The sequence below is a fragment of the Agelaius tricolor genome, unplaced genomic scaffold (assembly GCF_023055355.1).
Source record: "Agelaius tricolor isolate 1412-34295 unplaced genomic scaffold, bAgeTri1.0.p SCAF_86, whole genome shotgun sequence".
NCBI lineage: Eukaryota > Metazoa > Chordata > Aves > Passeriformes > Icteridae > Agelaius > Agelaius tricolor.
The window spans coordinates 413387-427907 of NW_027269346.1; the positions used below are offsets into that span (position 1 = coordinate 413387).

General features: G+C 56.8%; 1 protein-coding gene across 5 annotated transcripts in view; it reads left to right on the forward strand.

The window, feature by feature from the left end:
• The first annotated feature begins 280 nt into the window (after positions 1–280).
• Positions 281–14521, forward strand: part of PPP6R2 (protein phosphatase 6 regulatory subunit 2) — a 57028-nt gene continuing 42787 nt past the window's right edge. For 4 of the 5 annotated variants that reach the window (XM_071418427.1, XM_071418430.1, XM_071418431.1 and 1 more), the window contains exon 1: positions 281–433. The gene's annotated coding sequence lies outside the window, so the exon portion shown is untranslated. Of the gene's footprint in view, positions 434–556; positions 705–14521 lie in introns of those variants that run through there. The other variant, XM_071418428.1, reaches the window with a different exon arrangement.

A 14521-nucleotide genomic window follows, 5' to 3' on the forward strand; every position in this document is an offset into this window, starting at 1 on the left:
CTCGTCCCCATTCCGCCCCACCATCCCCATCCCCATTCCCGTCCCACTGTCCCCCGTCCCGTCCCCCCGTCCCGTCCCGAGTCGCGATCCCCGTCCCACAGTCCTCATCCCCGTCCTGCGGTGTCCGTGTCCCCATGTGCCCATCCCCATGCCCATCCCTGTCCCCGTCCCCGTGTCCCCGCGGTCCCGCCCCAGCCACGCCCACTTCCGATAGCACCGCCCACCAACGACCACGCCCAATACAGACCCCGCCCACTCTCCCTCGGCCCCGCCCCTCTCCCCCGCCCTGAGGGATCCGCGGCGCCGCCGCCATTTTGGAGCCGCCGCCGCCGCCGCTCCGCCGCCGCTGCCCGCGCAGCCCCGGCCGGCCCAGCCCGCGGGCCCGGCCCGCAGCCCGGCCCGGCAGCGCCCGAGGGCAGCCCGGCACCCGCAGGTGAGACCCGGCTGTCACCGCCGCCCTCGCGGGTCCAGGGTCGGGGCTGGGCCCGGCGCCGCGGACTGGGCCCCGCCGCCCCCCCGGCTCAGCTCCGGCCTCCCGGAGCCGCCCCCCGAGCTCTGGGGGTTCGGTTCCGTTTGGGGGGTTAAAAATCTCTCCCGCCGAGCCGCTGTCCGGGGCTGGGCCGTGGTCCCGCCGCCTCGCTCCGTGCGGATCTGGGTTAAATCCGCCTGCTCTGCGCGTGACAGTTTCCTTTTGCCGTGTTTTGGTGCGTGCGGGGCGGGCTGGCGGGGCTGGGGGCTGGGGCTGCGGCCTCCAGGTGGTCCTGGAGCTCACCTGGCCGGCCGGGAGTGGCCGGAGCTGTCGGGAGTGGTGGCGGTGGCAAGGTCAGGGGTCAGGTCACCCTTTCTGCCACTCAGATCCCCCTCCTATGGCTCAGCGCGCACTCCCGAGGGTCTGGCCACCTTCCGGGGGTCCCCTGCCCGAGGGTCACATCACCCCTCTGGGGGTCTGGTCCCTTTCCCGAGGGTCAGGTCCCCCTCTCGAGGTTCTTGCCCCCCTCCTGGGGGTCAGGTCAGTCCCGGAGGTCAGGTCCCTTCCGGGGGTCAGATCTCCCTTCTGAGGGTCCCCCTACCTGGGGTGTGGTTCCCCTCCTATGGGTCAAGTCACTCTCAGCTGTCTGGTCCCCTCTGGCGGGTCAGATCCCCCTCCCAGGGCTCTGCTCCCCTTCCCAAGGGTCTGCCCCTCTTCCCGAGGGTCTGCTCCCCTTTGAGGGGGTCTGGTCCTGTTCCCGGGGGTCAGGTCCCTCCCGGGGGTGAGAGGAGAGGGATCAGTGGTCAGGGTCCCCTCTCCTGAGGGTCTGGTCCATTCCCGGGGTCAGGTCCCTCCCGGGGGTCACAGGAGGGGGATCAGCCTCCCACGGGTGTCACCCTCCTGGGGACCTGCCCACCTCAGGGTGCAGAGTTTGGCCGTAAATGTCACTGTGCTGGTTTTATTAACGACCAGAAACCGGGGTAGGAGTGGAGGCCCCGCTGGAATCACCACAAGATTGATCTGACAGGAAAGCGGCTCCTGGCAGAGGCTGGGAGGGCCCTGCTGAATTTGAGGGCCTTGTTTTGCACCAGCTAAAAAAAAACCAAACTAGGAAGTGAAAAAGAGAAACTGAGAGAACTTGGAGGGGCCTAAGAGGTTTTTCCTCTCTTGATCCCCTGCTTGGAAATCAATGTTTTAAAAACTTAAAGGTTGTTTTCATTGTTTATTTTGTGTCTCAGAAAGGAGAAGGTGGTGATTCCAGCCCTGCTCAGCCCCACAGGTTTGAACCAAGGTCTTAGGAGCAGATTTGGGTTATAAAGCTCTGTTTAAAGCCTGATGAGAGAAGAAGCATTTATGTTTTCTCTTATTACTCTGACACTTAAAAGCGAACATGCTGCCAAAATACTTCAGTGGTAAAAAAAACCCTTGGTGGATGGTAGTATAGGGATTTCCATGGCAACCAATGGTGATCTCATGGGAAGCAAAGTTAAATTTTGGGCTGTCAGTGGGAGCACATCATGGCCCGGGCTGGCCTGGGTGACATTTGCTCGGCAGAAGGTGCTGAGGGCTGGGTAGGAACAAACCGGTCTGAAACCAAGGCTTGTTCTCTGTGTGTACACTGATATTCCTGGTGCTTTCTGTACTTCCTTTGGATTAACGCTGAAATCCAAGGATGTGGGACGAGGTCCTGGCTGGCAGTGGGGACAGATTGGTGCTGCAGCAGCAGGTGCCTGTCGGGCAGGTGGTGCAGGAGAGGTTCCTGCAGAACCTCACGCTGGGGGAAGGTTTGTTGTGGGATGCAGGAGCTGTGGATCATCTCCTGCTCAGCCTGGTGTTCCAGGAGCTCTGCGTGTGCTGTGGGAGGGACAGGGTGGATTTCTGACTTCACAAATTGGAAACTGTCAAAAATAATAACGACGAGGCAGCACTGTGTGAGAGCTGCTGCTCGGGGGTTTGTTACCAGGAGAAAAGTGCTCTGTGGGCTTACAGGATTTTTGGGAAGCTCCAGGCCACTGTTGGCAGAGCTTCCCTGGGGAACAGGGGGCTGGGGGGCCCAGCTGTGTTCCAGAGTGGGATCCTCCGGTCCTGATCACAGTTTCCTGGTTGGATTGGGAGACAGCTGGAGGGAATCCCATCCCTGCTGTTCCCCACAGTAAGATCCTGAGCAGGAAAGGGGTGTTGGTTTGTTAATGCTTCCTCTCCTCTTTGGTAGGGAGATATTCCAGTGTTTTCCTGTGGTGCTTTTCCATGCTCTGTACAGAGAATGCTTCATTTGAGTTTTCTGGTGGCAAAAGGGACCCAAAACTTTTCTTCCCTGAGCCCAGCAGTGGTATAGAGGAATTCCAGCATCACAGAACCATGGAATCTCCTGAGTGGGAAGGGCCCACAGGGATCACAGCTGCAGCTCCTGGCCCTGCACAGACACCCCAACAATCCCAGCCTGTGCCTCCCTGGCAGCGCTGCCCAAACGCTCCTGGAGCTCTGGGGCTGTGCCCGTTCCCTGGGGAGCCTGGGCAGTGCCCAGCACCCTTGGAAAAGCCTTTCCTGCTGTCCATGCTATCCCTCCCCTGGCACAGCTCCAGCCCTTCCCTGGGTCCCGTCCCTGCTCAGCAGAGTCTGGGGGGAGCTCGGGGCTGGGAACAGAGGGATGAGCTCTCCTGCTCTCCTTGCTGACAGCCGGGGGTGCAGGTGGAGCAGCCCGGGGTTCTGTGCTGGGATCATGGCTGTGGATGTCATCCAGCAGGATGGTTTAACAGAGTCAGAGTGCCTGAAGGGCAGGAGCTGCAGCTCAGCCGTAAAAATGGGCAAACTGGAATGCCAGGAAATAGGAGAGTCTCTTGTTGGAGGAAATCTTGGGTTTGGAACAGGAGCAGAACAAGAATAACTGGGAAATTTGGGTGCAAATGGTGCGGGAGAAACGGGTGAGGTCGGTGAGCTGAGAGCAAAGGAGGAGCTGGGTGCTTCACTCACAGGATCAAGGAATATCCCGAGTTGGAGGGGACCCACAGGGATCATCCAGTCCAGCTCCTGGCCCTGCCCAGGACCCCCCAAATCCCACCCTGTGCATCCCTGGGAGTGTTGTCCAAGTGCTCCTGGAGCTCCGGCAGCCTCAGGGCCATGCCCATTCCCTGGGGAGCCTGTGCCAGGTTGTCAGAACTTCAGAGAACTTTACAGGGAGGAGGGTTTGTGGGAGGTCTTGTTTTGCTGGATGCAGAATTCCTGGAGAACTGATTGAGGAGTTAATAGAGTGAGTTAATGAGTGACGGCAGTGCTCGGGCCGGGCTGTCACTGAGCTCGGCCGGGAGCAGCAGTCCCTCACTCCTGGCCCTCTGTGTAGGGAACACAGCCCTGCTCCCAGTTACATTTATGGACTGTGGTGGTTTTACCTCCTTTTCATGGAAAATCCACAGATGTCGGGGTTTATTAAGGCTCAGGGAAGGAATGTGGCCTCTGTGTGACCAGGAGTAGCAACAAAGGCTCTTAAGTGTCTCCTTTGATTCAATATTATTGGAAGCAGGAGTGTGTTGTCTTTCCTGGCTGCTGCTCTGTTTCTCTACTTGAGCTTTTCTTTTTCCCTCTCTGTCCCTGTTCCTCCCACCATCCTCCCCTCACTCCTGATGGACTTCCCTGCTCCTTGTTTTGATCCTACCCAGCTGCCAGCACTGCAATAACCAATATTGACATTATTATCGCTGCCTGGACTATTTTTACCTGCACCTTAACTCTGGTTTGGAGGGAAACTTGGGCAAATAAATATCAGTTATCTCAGGAAATGAAGCTTTTGCAGCCAAGCTTGAAAATATCAGACAAAAAAGGCTCAGATTTAGGTGGAATTTGAATGCCACACATATTGCTGTTAGATGAGGTGTGGAAGTGGGAAGTTCCATCTTTGTGTTTCTTAGTGCCTGTTAGTCCCAGATGGAGCAGAGGCACCTCGAGAGTGACAGTAATAAACGTCTGCAGGGCCTGAAGCCTGACCAGAATTGTCATTTTGTCAGGGGCGCCTTTAAACCAAACCCCACGTGGCACGGAGCCGTGACCGGGGGCTGTCACCACAGCGAGGGTGAGGTGCTGTCAGGAGGAAGTGCAGCTCCTCAGCCTGAGCTGGCAGCTCTGCAGCTGCTGGGCTGGGATTGCTCCTCCTTGTCCTTCTCTGTCTCTCCTTGCTGTGTCCACCTGTTACCTGAAAGCCGGGAGCACGCTGGGGGTGGCTGTCCCTGGCGTCACGGTACCCACACACCCCATTCCTTCCCCTGGAGTCAGCCCGGGGTGCCTGAGGACACCGGGATCGTCTGGGCAGGAGGGGAAGCTGCAAGGCGTGAAGAGAAAACCTTCTGGTGAAATGGCAAAGGGCAGGGAGTCACTGGGGGCAGGCAGAGCTCAGAGCTCTTCCTTGGCCGGGGCAGAGTGAAAAGCTTCTCTGGCACGGCTTTCCACAGAATCTGCTGAGCTGGAAGGGAGCACAGGGATCACAGCTCCAGCTCCTGGTGCTGCACAGACACCCCAGCAATCGCAGGGAGGGGATTGCATCCCTGGGAGGGGAGCTCTGGCAGCCCCGGGGCCGTGCCCAGCACCCTCTGGGGCAGAACCTTTCCTGCTTTCCAGCCTGACCCTCCCTGGCACAGCTCCAGCCATTCCTTGGGTCCTGTCCCTGCTCTCAGGGAGCAGAGATCAGAGCTGTCCCTTGGGATGAGGCTGCAGCCCCTGGGGACGCCTGAGCTCAGTCTCCTCCAGCTGGACATTCCAGGTGCCCTCAGCTGCTCCTCGTGTGGCCCCTCCAGGCCCTTCCCCATCCCCATGTCCCTCCTTTGGATGCTCCCCAGGAGCTTTAGTTGTTTTGTACATTGAGGTGCCCAATCCCAGGAGTGGAGGTAAGGCCTCCCCAGTGCAGAGCAGGACAATCCCCTCCCTTGCTGCTGTCCCTGGTGCCCCCCGAGACAGGGATGTCCCTCCTGGCACCAGGGCACTGCTGACTCAGGGCCCCCTTGTCATCCACCAGGACCAGGTCCCTTTCCAGAGCTGCTCTCCAGCCCCCCCATCCCAGTCTGTGGGTGCATCCAGGGCTGCCCTGGTCCAGCTGCAGAATCCAGCACCTGCCTGTGTTAAACCTCACACTGCTGGTGGTTGCCAGCCCTCGGATTTGTCCAGTCTCTGCAGGGCCTCTCTGCCTTAGGGGAGGCAGCAGCTCCTCCCAGTTTGGTACCATCTGCACGCTTCCCTGGTGTCCCCTCAGGCTGCATCCAGGTCACCTGAGAAGGTGCTGAAGGGAGCTGGAGCCAGGTGGAACTTTGGCTTTGCAGGGAAACTTCCCAGACATCTGGACTGCTCAGTTCAGGGTTTGTGTGGGCCTGGCAGAGCCCCTGCTGGTGCCTGGGCTGGGAACCTGGGGCTGCAGTGGGATTTCAGTCCTGCAGTTTGCTGCTGCTCAGAGCTCTGTGGCCCGGAGTGACACTGATGACCCCGGAGTCACTTTGATTCTGATTTCCCTGGGCAGCTTTCGGAACAGTGGCAGCAGAGCAGAGCCTGGCACTGGGAGAGGCACGGACCTGCAGGAGTGGGGATGGTCTGGCTGCTGCAGCCACAGGAAGGAAGAAGGAAATAGAACACAAGAAGCTGCTTCAGTTTCAGTTTTGTGCTCGATTCCTTGTGAGGACTGACTTGTGTCACGCCTCAGAGAGCACACCGCTGGCTCTGCTCTGACATTTGGGGTTTTCTTCCGTGTGGCAGTTTCTTCCTTTCCTTCCGTTCCCGTAGCCCTGCACAGCCTGCAGCTCGTTGCAGCTCCTTGCTCGGCTGTGCAGCGGGCTGGGATGAGAAGGTTGTGTTTCCTTCGCTGTTTATTTGTGTTCTCTTCCCTCGGCAGATCCCCCGGGACGCCGTTTAATTGAATTCTTTTATGTTAAGATGGATTTCTTTTCTTTGAGAAGGATAATTGAGCCTGTGAGCTCACAGGTTGCAAACTGTCCCCGTGTCCCCGAGGCAGAGGACGAAGGGCAGGGCTGCCCCGTGCCAGGAGCGGGCAGAAGGCCAGGCTGCCCTGTGCTGGCACCGCGTCCGTGCGGGATGGCAGCGGCACGGCCGCGGGCACGGGGCCAGCACCGGGAGCTCCGCAGCTGGAGCGCACGGCAGCGCTGGCACCGGGCACGGCACGGGCACCTGGGAGCCAGCGAGGAGCACAGGGGCAGGGCCGTCCTGGGATTTAACCAGGGCGTGGCTGGATGGCGCTGGCAGCATCGTGGTGCAACGTGTTCCTAGTGTGGCTGTGCCTGTGCAGGGCTCACAGGGAGCAGGACTCAGACACCTCCCCTTCCTGGGAACTTCTGCTGCTGCCTCTGAGAGCCTGCAGCTCCCGACAGCAGAGGGACCTGGAGCTGCTGGAGTGAACCCAGACAGGCCATGGAGGTGCTGGAGCCCCTCTGCTCTGCAGCCAGGCCAGGAGAGCTGGGAATGTTTCACCTGTACAAGAGGAGGAACCAGGGAGAGCTCAGAGGCCCTGGCAGGGCCTGCAGGGGCTCCAGGAGAGCTGCAGAGGGACTGGGGCCAAGGCCTGCAGGGACAGCACCCAGGGAATGGCTCCCAGTGCCAGAGGGCAGCCAGGGATGGGATCTTGGCAATGAGGAATTCCTGGCTGGGCTGGAATTGCCAGAGCAGCTGGGGCTGCCCCTGCATCCCTGGCAGTGCCCCAGGCCAGGCTGGACACTGGGGCTGGAGCAGCCTGGGACAGTGGGAGGTGGCCCTGCCCATGGTGGCACTGCAGGGGCTCTGGGGTCCCTTCCCACCCAAACCCATCTCATGACTCTGCACTTCTGTTTCACTGAACTTGAGTCCCGCTGCTGGAAGTTCTGCCAGGCAGTTGGAATATGGGGCTGAAATGTGATGGGCTTGCAGCAGTGGGGCTCCACTGGTGTTGACAGCCATGGTTCTGGGTTAGGTTAAGTCAAGCTCAGCCCAGGGAATGGAATATCCAGGTTATCCTGAGAGACCTCAGCCCTGAGCCACGACACCCCACTCCTGCTGAGCAGGTACTCAGTCTGCACCATTTAGCAAATTGGAAAACACCAAAGGATGTTTTTTTAGCTTAGTTCTGCAGCTTGTTTCCTTTTTATTTTTCAGTTGGAAGATTGTTTTTCTTTGTGCTCAGTTGTTACTTACTTCTCCTGCATTCTCCTAGTCCTTGTTCCCTGCCATGGTTGGAATGAGGTGTTCTTTAAAGTCCCTTCCAACCCAAACCATTCTATGATTCCCTGATTTACTGTATCATTATTTCATGTTGTACTGTCCATGGTATATCCTAACTTTTCTTCCGTGACTTTCTAAGTATTTCCCCTTCCCCAGCAGTGTGTTTCATACTTTGCCTTGGCTTTCCAGGGGCTGGAACCTCTCCCTAGGTTCACACCTCTGTGATGTAAATCCTTCTTTCTGAGGTTCAGTGGCTCAGGGTTCCTTTTTTAGTCAGTGGAGGAGCCAGGTGCTCATTCCCTGTCTGTGCAGGGGTCTGAAATAGCTGAGTTGTGCTGGAGAAGCGCTCGTTCCTCTCCTGCCCAGGGCATCTGTGTGACTGACTGACATCAGTCATCCTCAGCATGAGGAGCTGCACCTTGGGGGAGACCCAGCCTGGGCAGGGCACAGGGACAGGCACAGGGACAGGGACAGGACCTCCTCACCTGGGTCAGGCAGCCGGAGGACATTGGGCTGGGCGCTCCCCAGCAGCTTTTCCAACCTGAACGGTTCTGTGACTGTGAGATGCTGGTGTTCAGCCATGTCCAAACCCTGGGCTCTGCCTTGGGGAACCCTCTCCCTCTCCCACAGCAGGTGGATGAGTTGAGTTTGCTGCTGGAAGCAGGCAGGGATTCAGAACCATGGAGATCTCTCTAGGGCCAAAGCACTGAAGCAAATCCAAGTTGTTGTTGTGCCCATGCCCAGCACAGCTGGTTTTCAGTTCTGTGAGGGGTGTGGGGCACCGCTCTGCTGCTCCTGGCATCAGGAGGACGTGGAGCTGCTGGAGCAGGTCCAGAGGAGCCCAGCACGTCCATACAGAGACAGCCTGGGAGGGTTGGGAATGTTCAGCCTGGGGAAGGGAAGGTCATGTGGAGACCACACAAACCTTCCAGGCCCTGAAGGGATCCAAGAGAGCCAGAGAGGGACCCTGAATCAGCACTGGAGTGCCAGGACACAGGGAATGGATTCCCAGAGGGCAGGGATGCATTGGTTTAGATCGGATATTAGGAAAAAATTCCTGCCTGGGAGGGTGGGCAGGCCCTGGCACAGGTGCCCAGAGCAGCTGGGGCTGCCCCTGCATCCCTGGCAGTGCCCAGGCCAGGCTGGGCACTGGGGACAGTGGGAGGTGTCCCTGCCATGGTGGCACTGCAGGGGCTCTGAGGCCCTTCAGGCAGGGGACAGGGGACAGGGTTTCCCCACCTTCTTCAGTGCCTGGCACGGGGAGGACCCAAAGCTCAGGAGAAGTTTATCAATATTTTACTGAGTTTTTTCTTCCTGCTTTAGAGAAAATTTGTTTACTTGTGGCTGGTCCTAGGCTGCTGTGTGTGACTGAGGGCTCTGGAATCTCAAGGATGAGGCAGCACAGGAGTTTCCAAAAGCTGTAAGGGGCTTTAGGGTGCCAGATGCTGGTGAGGGGTTTGGGATGGGGTGCCAGCAGGGACTGCACACCCGATTTCATGGCTGTTACACTGTAACTTCCTCTTGCAAAAGAGGCAATTTCAGGCCTTCTGTTTTTCCTTCCCTTCAGTCACCTTTGTTCTGACACATGAAATAACTAAATAACTGGTGCAGGGCAGTGATGTTAGTGTGGGGATCCAGTGTGTCCATGGCCTCCCTGCTCCTGCTTTGCCCTCCATTTCCAGCAGCAGGTCTCCTGGGGAATGCTGTGTCTTGCAGGAAAACAAATGGCCACTTCATTTTGGACAGGTGAATTTTGGGCATCAGCAGGAATTTCCCCATGGAAAGGGGGCTCAGGCCTTGGCAGGGGCTGCCCAGGAAGCTTTGGAGTGTCCATCCCTGGAGGTGTCCCAGGAATTCCTGGAGGTGGCACTCAGGCTCTGGGCTGGGGACAAGGAGGGCATTGGGCACAGCTGGGACTGGATGGGCTGGGAGGGCTTTTCCAGCCCCAGGGATTCTGGGGTTCTTGGAGCTTCTTTGTGCTGTTTCCTCAAATACCTGGAAGCAAATGCTAAAATAAAGCAGTGCAGTTCCCAAGAACAAAACTGTTGAGTTATTTTTAGTTTTAGAAGAGGAAAGCAAGGAGAAGTATTGAGTGTATCCTTGGGATTTGGATCTGTGCTGGAGTTTTCCGAGGAGCAGTGGAGTGAGACGGGGTCACCTGGTGGGCACGGGAGACTTTGGCCATGTGGGGAAAATCCTGTTGTGTAATCCCAGTTTGTTTGGAGCTGTGGACAGTGCCCTGCTCAGGAATGTGTTACTTTGGGAACAGCAGGTGGGATCACCAGCAGCCAACCAGCAGGGCCGGTGCTGGAGGAAGCAAGAGGATCTCCAGGGCCCTGCTGAAAGGATCCAGGATCTCCAGGGCCCTGCTGGTTTAGATTTTGATGCTTCAGGGGCCATTCCTGCTGAGGAAATTGCTGCAATTCCTGTGGGTTGGCCCGTTCAGAGTCCTGGGGGGAATCACGGGATCCCAGGATGGTTGGGGCCTTAGAGCCCCTGCCAAGGGCAGGGACACCTTCACTATCCCAGTGCCAACCAAACCATTCCAAGAGAACTATTGATGATCACTTGTGCAAGGTGGATGTTCATTCCCAATGTTGATCCAATCTCTAGGATTCTTTAATAAGCTTGGAAAAACAAGTGTCATCCTTTTCAGTCTTTTGAAATGCTTACCCCACAGATTCCATGGGTTTTATGAGTGGTTTTGGTTATGATTGAGGGAATTCAGTCACAGTGTGAGTGACTCCTTGGATTAGTGCTCCAAGCCCAAGCTGGATGGACATTTCAGCTGGGATGCTGTCCCCTCCCTGCTGCTCCATCCTTCCTCCCTGCTCAGACATTCCTGCAGCAGTGTTGGAAGCCAGTTTGGGGGTATGACCCAGCTGGTTATTTTTTTGCTGCTAATGCTGTATGGCAAGGGAAACCCATTTTTTCCCAGCAGTGCAGGTTTAGTACCCAGCAAGCCGTGGCCTCAGATCAGGAGTGTGTCCTGCTGGTTTGGGATTCCCAGAGCAGCTTGAGCTTTGATGTTTCTTTGTCCAGGTAAAACTCTGAAGGGTGGCTCTGAGAGTTCCCAGGGATTGTTTTCCTTTCAGGGTGTTCTATGATGGATGAAGCCTGGCTCATAAATAGAGGTGAAGTGGTGCCATGTAGGGAGAACAGCCTGGTGGTGCCTTGTTCTGGGAAAGGTGTTTTACCCAATTCTGAGGAATTGGGTGAAGAGGGAGGAATTTCCCCATGGAAAGGGGGGTCAGGCCTTGGCAGGGGCTGCCCAGGGAGCTTTGGAGTGCCCATCCCTGGAGGTGTCCAAGGAATTCCTGGAGGTGGCACTCAGGGCTGGGGGACAAGGTGGGCATTGGACACAGCTGGGACTTGATGCTCATTTCCAACCTCAGCTCCTTCTGAAGAGTCTTTATTTATTTTAACTGCAAAACTTCTTAAACTTTGCATGGACTGTGTCTGTAATGCCCTGAAAGCTTGAGGCAATGAAAATGCATTTATTTAATGTCCTGTTTGAGGGCTCTGCTTTGCTGGGGCCTCGGTTCTGGGTCCATTGAGTGGAGGAGCACTGGAATATTCTGGCAGGAGCTGCAGTGTGTGACGGGCTGGGCTGTTCTGGTGCAGGTACAGCCACAAACTCACCTTGGGAGCTTTGAACTGGGATGAAGGAGCAGGAAAGGAGCACAGCAGTTGTTTCACTGGCTCACTTGAGGCCGGGTGTTGATCAAATAGGCGTCTGTGGAACGGGCAGCCCTTGATCTCCCCGTGGGGTGCAGCAGGAAATCTCAGTTTGCAAATGCTGGCCCTCAGTCTGAGTACAAAGAGGTGTCTTTTGTAGCATCGCCTTAGGCTGTGGGCAGCAAAGATGAAAACATCCAAGGTCCAGGCAGGGCAGAGTGGGATTTCTGTGAAACGCTGCTTGTGCACCCCAGTACAACCAGCACCCTGCTCAGAGATCCCAGTGTGGTCGTGAGCAGGGATTGCTGTGGGGCTGGGCTGGGGTGACCCGCGAGAAAATGTCACTTGTTGCTTGGAGCAGAGGAGTAACCAGCCCTGAGCGGCATCAAAGCGATCCAGGCAGGCGAGAGGGAGGAGCCTGCAGTCCTGCAAGGGAGGGAAATCAACGCTTCCAGCACCCCAGGACTTTGTTTTGCTGTCTCAATATTCAAATGCAGTTGCAAATCTCACACTCAAAGGTTAATATTTAATGGGAAGCCCCGAGTCCCCCCAGGGTTCCTTGGGACTGGTGTTGCTTCTGTGGGGTCAGCACAGAGGAGCAGCTGGAAATACCAATCCTGCTGGATTATTGCTGAAATACAGATCACAAACTGGGAGATTCCTCTGCCCTCAGAGCTGATGTGAGCCCGGCAGCTCACAGAGGTGAATTTTAGGGATGTATTGAGCTCCATGTGTGCCAGCTGAGCGGGTAAAAAAGGCCTTTTTGGTGCTGTTCTGTTCCCAGAGCGTTTGGGATCCTTTTCTGCAGCTTTTTCCTGCAGCTTTTGAAGTGCTGCGGTTTCGGTTTCTTCGTGTCTGGGTGTGGAGCAGTTAATTTAAAAAGTAACATTTAAATCAAGAAGCTGTGCAAATTCTGTCTTTAGCATGGGGTAGGGCAGCAATTAGGAGGCTGCTTAACGAGATACTGGGTGAGGATAAGGTTGATGATCAAAACAAAGTACTCCTGATACCATCTCTGTTTTTGGGAGCTTCAGAGGCCAGGAAGGATTAGAAGGAGCTCTTTATTTCGGGTGCACATTTGTCCGACACAGAGGCCTTCAAGGGTTTATTGCCAGGGGCAGTTTTTTGTTAAGGAAAAAGCCCAGCACAGCCCCTTTCCATGCAGAGCAGCATCCATCCCACTGTGCCTGTGGTTCCTGCTGGTGGCCAGGGAACGTCGGGTGGCCCTGAGCTGGGTGGGAGCTTGCAGGGGGATGGGGACAGGCTGGATCCGTGGGCTGGGGACAGCAGGGGGAGGCTCAGCCAGGCCGGGTGCCAGGTGCTGCCCTGGGGTCAGCCCCAGCCCCTGGGGCGCTGCAGAGCTGGGAAGGGCCCTGGGGGTGCTGTGCCAGCGGCTGGGCACGGGCCCGGGGGGCAGGGGGGGGCGATGGGCCCTGGGCTGTGGCAGCCCCAGGGTGGGCACGGCCCCAGGGCAGGGACTGTGCCCTGTGCTGGGCCTGCCCAGGGACCCCCGGAATCCTGGGGGCAGCTCCGGGCCCCTCCTGCCAGGAGAGCCCTGGAGGGGCTGGAGTGTCCAGGGAACGGAGCTGGGAAGGGGCTGGAGAACCAGGAGGGCTGAGGGAGCTGGGCAGGGTCTGAGCCTGGAGCAAAGGAGGCTCAGGGGGCCCTTGTGGCTCTGCACAAGTCCCTGCCAGGAGGGCACAGCCGGGGGGGTCGGGCTGTGCTCCAGGGAACAGGGACAGGAGCAGAGGGAACGGCCTCAGGCTGGGTCTCAGGGGGGATTTGGTGGAAATTCCTCCTGGAAAGGGCTGTGCAGCCCTGGCACAGCTGCCCAGGGAGCTTTGGAGTCCCCATCCCTGGACTGGATGGCTTTGGAGGGCTTTTCCAACCTAAATGGTGCCAGGATTTTGTAATGCAAATGCAGAGATCTCTTTAATTTGTCAGATATTAAGGAATAATGAAGAAATTCATCTTCATAGCTCACAAGGGGAAAACAAAAGGAGATTCTTGGCAAATTGGTGAAATATTTTGGTTGAAATTTTATGTGTGAATTTTAAGTGTATCCCAGTGGTTTTCAATAAACAGCTCTGGCTAGGGAATGTCTCAGGGAGCTGAAGTGCCTCTTTTGGGGGTGTGTAGCAATGATGAAGCCCCAGTGAGTTGGGATCACTGCCTCCAGGCCTCTGCTGGGTCCAGCTTTGCCTTTAGTCAGGGATTCCAAAAAGTATTGAGCAAATGAGAGAGGCAGGGAGCAAAGGGAAAGGTGCTGAATGAGAATGGAGTTATGTAAAATCCTGCTGTCAGAGGAGCTGTTTGAATTTTGTGCTGCCCATTGGGAGGGTGTCCCAGAGCTGCAGAGCTGCCCCTTGGTGGAGAACCTTCCACAGGTCCTGTCCCTTGGCTGTTCCTCATGGCTGGCGCAGGATGGGCTCCTGGCATGGTGTAATTTGAGAGCAGAGGGGTTGGGTTCATGGAATTGTGGAATCCCGGACTGCTGTGGGTGGGAAGGGACCCCAGAGCCCCTGCAGTGCCAGCCCTGCCATGGCAGGGCCACCTCCCACTGTCCCAGGCTGCTCCAGCCCCATCCAGCCTGGCCTTGAGCCCCAGGATTGGTGTAGGAAGCATTTCCTTTCCTCCTTGGGAGTTTCTCACCATCCTTGGTGCCTCCACCATTCCTCTGAAGAGAAATCCACAAAGGTCTTGGATCCAGTCTTTGCTGTGTTAAAGATGAATATGGGAATTATTCCATCTTGGAAGCAGAGACAGAGTGTGTTGCTCAGGAGTCTGAGATGGGAGCCTAAGGAGGTTGAGAGAGCTCTGAAATAACTGAGTAGCTCATGATTCTCTTCCCCTGGCAGACTGAATCCCAGAATCCCAGAAATACCGAGGCTGGAAAAGCCTTTTGGGATCACTGAGTCCAGCTGTGCCCTCCTTGTCCCCAGCCCAGAGCCCTGAGTGCCACCTCCAGGAATTCCTTGGACACCTCCAGGGATGGGCACTCCAAAGCTCCCTGGGCAGCCCCTGCCAAGGCCTGAGCCCTTTCCATGGGGAATTCCTGCTGAATTCCTGCAGGATGGTGACTTCTTGTCTCCCTTGTCCAGCACTCACGGGAGGAGGACTCTGAGATGGGCCTGCAGCCGCCCTCAGGGCTGACCTGAGACATTCACAGGGTGCTCTGAATTCTGAACAGTGTTT